Source organism: Otolemur garnettii, unplaced genomic scaffold, assembly GCF_000181295.1.
Source record: "Otolemur garnettii isolate 467f Iridium unplaced genomic scaffold, OtoGar3 scaffold00011, whole genome shotgun sequence".
Classification (NCBI taxonomy): Eukaryota; Metazoa; Chordata; class Mammalia; order Primates; family Galagidae; genus Otolemur; species Otolemur garnettii.
Genome location: NW_003852406.1, coordinates 34,919,577 through 34,927,500, shown reverse-complemented (window position 1 = coordinate 34,927,500; position 7,924 = coordinate 34,919,577).

The window sequence follows — 7,924 nt, the reverse complement described above, 5'->3', positions numbered from 1 at the left end:
ATGGGTAGAGTGCTGTGGTGTCATAGCTTGCAGCAATTTCAAACTTTTGGGCTCAAGCAATCCTCTTGCCTCAGCCTCCTGAGTAGCTGAGACAACAGGCACCTGCACAATGGCTGCCTAGTTTTTCTATTTTTAGCAGGGGTGGGGGCTGTTACTTTTTTTTTAGGCTTTCAAATTTTTTTTATTAAATCATAGCTGTGTACATTAATGCAATCATGGGGTCATAATGTGCTGGTTTTACATACAATTTGAAATGCTTTCATCAAACTGGTCAAAATAGCCTTCACGGCATTTTCTTAGTTATTGTATTAAGACATTTATGTTCTACACCTAGTAAATTTCACATGTACCCTTGTAAGATGCATGTAGGTGTCATCCCACCAATTACTCTCCCTCCAACCATCCTCCCCTCCCCTCTCCGCTCCTCTCCCTCTCCCTTTTCCCCTTCTTCTTGGGCTATAATTGGGTTATAGCTTTCATAAGAAAGCTGTAAATTGGTTTCATAGTAAGACTGAGTATATTGGATACTTTTTCTTCCATTCTTGAGATACTTTGCTAAGAAGAATATTGGAAAGATGTTTGGAGAACACTTAGAGATCTAAAAATAGACTTGCCGTTCGATCTTACAATTCCTCTACTAGGTATATATCCAGGGGCTCTCACTTTTGCTCAGGCTAGTCTCAAACTCCCGAACTCAGGCAATCTGCCTGCTTGGTCTCCCAGAGTGCTGGGATTATAGGTGTGAGACAATGCGTCCAGCCCCTAAGATATTTTTAAAGAAACATCCAAAGTATTAGTGTTACATTGAGTGTTCCTTTTCCATGATTTCTATCTATTCCTGTGATTAAAGAAATCTTGCTGCCACTAGAATCAGCCAACGTAAAGCAATTGTGCTCAGGAGTGTGTATAACGGCAGAGAGAGATTCTGTTAGAGATAAGGATCACTTTCAGATTTCGAGAAGGCTGTGTGAAAATGGAAAGGTTCTGGGGAGCAAATCAGGATGTCACCTCTGTAGTGAGCTGGGAAACTCCTCTGCAACTGATCTGATGATCCAAATATTGAAAAATAATTAAGGCCACTTAGAACCATTAGTTTATAGATAAGCAGGCTAAATTAACCTTCAAGAGAACCTACAGTTCTTGCCCTAACTCACAGCCAAGCTTTCCTTGTGTGCTGTGCTGTGGTGCACCTCCAGGCCTTTGCTCAGCAAGTGCTTTCACACAGCTTCCCTTCTTCCACCTGGGAAACTCCTATTCATCCTTCAGGATGCAACTTTAAATATCTCTTGCTCTGTGGAGGAAGCTTTAAATATCTCTTCCTCTTCCTTGCTGTTGCAGAGGCAGAGATAGATGCCCCCGACCCCATTGATGCTCTTGCAACACTTGGTTTCCATCTCCTATCATGGACTGCATCCAGGTTTTCAGGGTCTACTTTTCCCTGCAGGCTTGAGCCTTCAATCACTGGGATTGCATCTTAATCACTTTTTTTTTTTTTTTTTTTGGTAACAGGCGTGATATGAGAAAGTTCATTAACTCTATATTCAGATACTCCCTGACAGTGTGGCACAAACACTGACCATCACGGTATCTGCTGGCTGCACACAGTTATCAGGAATGTAACGCTCCACACACTGCACAACAAGCACTGAATTGAATTCAACCGGAGCCTGAATTATCAAGTGTACAATAGGGGTATTTCTGGCCTTAGAGCTAAGTATCACCATTTCCCATCTGTAAAATGAGAGAGTAATAACTTTCCCATAATGTTATCAATCTAAGATGAATCAAATAGAAAAGCATCTCGAACTGAAAACAAGTAGAATGATTCTGTGCTTGTGGCCAAATCACCTGTCAACTATTAAAAACTCTGGGAAGTGGGTTTAACCCATCATTTCAAGAGGCATCTCCCAAATCATCATGGATGGTTTGGGGAGTTTGGCCTGGAGCCCATCAGAGTAGGTTGAATGCTGAGGGTCTTAGTGAGGTAGGTGGTCCTTCTATTGGCCACATGGCCCAGTAGTAGGTAAGGGTAGCCCTCAGTATGGAGACAAGAAATGCCTGGTAGAACATACCCTGGGGTTATAGATCTTCAGCTAGTTTGCTTTCTTAAGGGCAGTGTTCCTCACATTCTGGTATATATCAGAGTTACCTGGGGAGCTCTTATAACTCCTATTGCCCATGCTGCACCCCAGGTGAATTAAATCAAAGCCTCTGGGGGTGGGATCCATACACATATTTTCTAAAGCTCCCTTGGATGATTCCTGTGGGCAGCAAAATTTGAGACCCAGAGTCTAGGGCAGAGAGGGGAGGTCACAGACCTAGATGCCCATGGAGTCCTGGTGGGTCATGTGGATGAATTAGTGCAAGACAGTGGGGAGCAGTGAGGACTGTAGCACATTGGAAAATACTTCTCCTATTTAAAGATTTTTCAACTTAAAAAAATGAATTACATATGTATTCCCAAAACATGTTTAACTGTACTATATCCATAGAAATATTTTAAAAACATGAATTCACCACTTGAGCCAAAGGAAATACAGCTGTGTGGTAGATTTGGCCCTGGGGTTCTCAAACTCTGCCTGTGCTAATATTGCTGAGAGGCCATGGATAGTTCTCAGAATAGGTCAAAAGCAGGGCTCAGGAAGTGCTGCTGAAGCCACCAGCTGTTGCTTCCCAAGATTTCCATTCTCTTTTCCCCAAGTGGCACCTCCCCAGATGCCATTGTTAAATGACTTTTATTTATTTATTTTACATGACTTTACATTTCTCTTTTTATAGTTTTAAATGCCATAGCACATGCTTTTGAAGATAGAATTTCATCTTGGCAGAAGTTTTTGCAGTGGTGAATCTGACATGGTTCTTGTGAAGCTATTGTACAAATTCTTCTGTTTATAGGGAGGGAAGTAGATCAGGTCAGCTGTTCCTTCTTTAAGCAAAACCATCAAATGTTCTTCAGGACACCTCTCCTTTTCAAGACCATTCTTGCCACATGGGGCGTTTCTTTCCTGGTAGAGAGGATTGTATTGTATTTCTCTGCTGGCGCACATTGACTTTTTTTATTTTTAAGCCTCCCTCCTGACTACCTGTCACTTGTCCCAAGTACAACCTTCACTGTGTTCTTTTGACATTTTCAGGGTTCAGAAGTGTTGACTAAACTGGGTGTGTCCTGGACAAGGCTGAACGAGTCCTGTCACATTTTCCTCCCAGCTCATCCCCACCCGCTGTTAGTAATTCCCTCAACAAAGTCCTTATCACAGGGTCACAACCGGTTCCCATCAGATTTTGCCTCTGGGCGAGGATGACCCAAACTTCATTTCCTCTGCTGTTCCTTCTGCAGGTCTCCATAGTCCCTACAGGGCGAATTGTTATCATCAACTTCCCATCTGTAGTGTCTGAATTTCTTTCCAGAGACTTCCCCATTTTGTATTGAGTTGCTATTCCTTTGCAATTTAGTATCTTCAAGAAATCATATTACTTGGTTTTGTAACTGTAAAAAAAAAATCAGTAACTAAAGTCAACAATGTTAAGAAGCAACAAGTGTATGTGGAATAAAGGAATGAATGAATGAGTGATGCACCATTCTGGACCATAGTGGTCACAGGCTGATAGCAGACACAGTTTCATGGGGAAAGATGAGGATACTGTGTGATTGTTGTTTCAGTTTAACTGAACATTTTTGTCAGTCACTATGTCAGAACTGGGGAACCAAAATGAACAAGTAAGTTCCTGCCCTCAGGGAGCTCCCTAGAGTGGGATGATCTGAGAGAATTCAATGTGCTCTGACAAAGGGGTGTATGTACAAAGTGCAGTGGGAGACTAAGAAGGAAGTGACTAACTCTGCCTTGGGGCACAGGAAAAGTCTAGAGAAGCTGGGATCTCAGAGCTGGGCCTCAGAGACACTCCCTTTCCCAGCAGGAGCCTGACTCTAAGTTTGGGGACAACATCAGCCCTCAGGGAAAAACTGATGTGGGACCCCATGCCTGGTTTCCCAGATCCTTTGTCCAGACACCTGTATGCCGAGGAAGGAGGGCAGACCGCTCTTCTTCCTCCCTCCTAAAAAAAGACTGTTATCCTCGTCACTCATCACTTGGGATACCAGGAACCCCAGGGAAGAGTGAACATACTGGAAGTTGATGGTCAGGCTCACAAGTGAAATGCTAGAACATGAGAAACGCCTTGGGATAATGAGGTAGGGAGATGTCAGTGGAAGTGGTTGTCTACCAGTTGGAGTTTTTTATCACTGACATTATTTAGAATTGTTGGTGCCTGGAGACAATAAGAAACAGTTAGACTTTTAGTAAGTTCTATTATTGTTCCTAAGTTCTCTATAGACCATGGAGCCTCTTATTCCCTGCACCCTAGGTAAACTGTTCCCATACTCCCTGCCCCATTTGTCACTGAATGAATTCATGTTTTGAAAATTCAGACAAAATTGAAAATTCAAGACCAGCTTGGGATTTCTCACAGGTTCTGGCTCTGATCTGTAAATTGTGACAAGGCCCCACCCCTTAGCCCCAGGATATGGTGCTATGAGGGTCCATCACACCAAAAACCCAGGGGATGCCCAACCCTATATTGCTCTTTGGATGTGAACCCATCAGGCAAAGAGTTGGGCTGTATGGAAGGAGAAAGGGATTCACAGAAACCCACATCTGCAGGATGCAGGATGTTTATCCAGGACTGCTCTGATCCTCTCAGGAAGAGCAGTCAAGAGGCAAAGGAGTTTGCCCAAATGACAATGCAATGTGTTTGTTTGAACCCAGAAGTACAGAATTGTTAAAGAGACTCTATTAAAAGTCTAAAAAGACTTTAGACATACAGCCAAAAATCAGATTTGAATTTTGTGAGCTTGGGCAAGGTACTTAATCTCTCTCTGCCTCAGTTTCTCATTCTAAGACTGGGATAACAATAGTACCTTGCTTATCCCTGGGTTGTGTGAGGATTAAATAAGTTAAGATATGCCAGATGCTGCTCAAATTTGCTCAGTGATTTTGGGTCTCTGAATTCTATCCAAGATAAAATATTTAGGAAGACAAAAATCTCTCTAAAAACACATGATACTCTTTAAAGAGCATCTTTTCCTTGAAGTTGACAAGCTTCCTTAGGAGCAAAGCACCTCTGGTTAGCAAAATCATGTGCAGCTATTGTGGGGATGCAGCAGAGAGAGTGGGACAATAAGGCCAACCCCATCCGCTGGTTTCCATCTTCTGTACATCAGTGTCATCTCAGAAAATGGAGTGCCTACCTCAATTTTATGTTACATTCATTTTAAAAGTGAAAAGTAATTGTTGGCACTATGTTACAAAGGCACTATATAGTATGTGAGTAAAACATTTTAAAAGAAGAAAAGCCCATCCTTGTCTCCTCACCATCTGTGATGCCTGAGTGTACTGCTTTCTGGATCTTTTATATTACATATAGGGTATCCATAAAGTTCATGTGCATTTTTACAATTTTAAATTTCACATGAACTTTATAGGCATCCTGTATGGCTTTTAAAATAAAAGTTAGTGCTGGGTGTTGTGGCTCACACATGTAATCCTAGCACTCTGGGAGGCTAAGGCAGGAGGACAGCTTGAGGCCAGCCTGAGCAAGAATGAGACCCCATTTCTACAAAAAATAGAAAAAAATTAGCTGGGAACTGAGCCAGCTTCTTGGGAGGCTGAGGTAGAAGGAACACTGTGGCCAGGAGTTTGAGGTTGCTATGAGCTATGAAGAATACTACTGTACTCAAAAAAAAAAAAAAAAAAAAAAAGAGAGAGAGAGAAATTGCCTAACACCTGTATATACTATTTTCTAACCTGTATTTGCATTTAAAAATATATCATGAGTTTCTTCCATGGCAATAAATATTAATCTACCAATATCTTTTTTTTTTTTTTTGAGAAAGAGTCTCACTATGTTGCCCTGGGTAGAGTGCCATGGGGTCACAGCTCACTGCAACCTCAAACTCTTCGGGCTTAAGTGATTCTCTTGCCTAAGCTTTCCAAGTAGCTGGGACTACAGGTGCCTGCCACAATGCCTAGCTATTTTTTGGTTATAGTTGTCATTGTTGGCAGGCCTGGGCTGGATTTGAACCCACCAGCTCTGGTGTATGTGGCTGGCGCCCTAGCCGCTGAGCTACAGGTGCCAAGCCAGATGGGCCATCTTTTAACACAACTCTTACTGATAAACACACAGTTCCTGCTCGATTCTTGAAGTCTTAAACAGAGTTGCCAATCAGCCACCTGGAGAGTGATTGCTGAGACCCATCCTTCTCCTTAGTACAAGAAGATCGTGTCAGTGTTACTGCAAAGTCAAAGGCTATGTACACTCAGGTTTGGGATGCAGGTTGCCAGACCATCCTGGACATCTGGGACATCTAATCTCTTACCTATGAAAGATTACTTTTTTATTCTTTTCCAATTTATCATGCAAAAATATATATCATCTTATATTAATATTTGTGATAACTAATTATATTGGTTATTTAAAATCTGTTTTCCAGCCATGTTTATTTCAGTTTTTAAGAACTACCTGTTTGGAACCTTAGTCCACTTTTCTGTGGAAGGCTTAGTACTTTTCTTTTGTACTTATTTGTGAACACTGAAAGAATAAAGTTATTGATCCTGCCATATTTGTTGCCAATATTGTGTTTACTATTTACCTTTCAATTTTGTTTGAAATCATTTTAAACACATGGATTCAAATATATAGTCTTTTCCTTTCTAGTTTCAATCTTTAGTTACCCCAAGAAAATATAGGGAGCCACCTTATATTTTCTTCTGATACTCTACAACTACATTTTAAAATTGAACTTAATCATGTACCATAAAATTGTCCATTTTAAAGTATAAAATGCAACAGGTTTTTTTGTTAAAATCATTTAAATATTCTCCAGGATTCAATGTATTCACACCACTATCAATTACCAAAACATTTTCGTCACCCCACTAAAGAAACTCCACACCTGTGAGCATCACTCCTCTTTCTCCTTACCCCCAGCTCCTAAAAACCCCTAATTCGATTTCTGTCTCTATGGATTTGCCTATTCTGATATTTCATATAAATGAAATCATATAATATCTGGCTTTTACATCTGGCTTCTTTTACTTAACATAATGTTGTAGGATGAACCAGTATTTTGTTTGTTTTTATGGTTTACATTGTATAGAGATACTGCATTTTGTCTATTAGTTATTGTAATTTTGTAATAAATTTTCTAGTGGGGAATAGGGTACTCAGTGGTTTTTAAAATGTGGTCCTCAGACCTATAGCATCACCTGGGAACCTGTTAGAGATACCACCCGTTGTCAAGTCACCTCCCAGACCCCTGGGGGTGAGGCTCAGAAATCTGTTCTCACAAGTCTTGCAGGTGACTCTGACGCCTTGTTTGAGAGCACAGGTGCACCTTATTATGCTGCTGCATTAACATCTTGTTTTCTCTAGCTTTGTTAGTTCCTCAGGCTGAAGTCGAGTGTTTTGGAATGTACAGTGAACAAGATTAGAATCCTTGTTCTAATCTCTTAAATTGTTAAAGTCTTCCTGAAGTCTTCTTTTATCTATGCTTGTTTTCCTTGTTAGAGTCAACATCTAACTGATATTTTAAAATATCTCTCTTTTGTGTCTCTCATTTGTTTACAAACCAGTGTTGGGTCTTAGATCCAGATTATTATTTTTCAAGATGTAAACTCTCTTTAATTTTATTTATGTGTTTCCCTATTTTAGCTGTTTTTAGGGCTCATCATAATTTCCCTGTTCTTGAGCTCTTAATTTTCTTTTAAATTCTGAATTATTGTAGAGCATAAAAACTACAATTCCCAGCCAGCATGCATTGCTACCGGGGTTCTTTTGTCTCCACTAATCACTGTGGACATCACGTCTCCAGATATATAGTACATGTCATCCATGTCTGCCCCCTGATCACCAGGGGTCATCCGTCTCT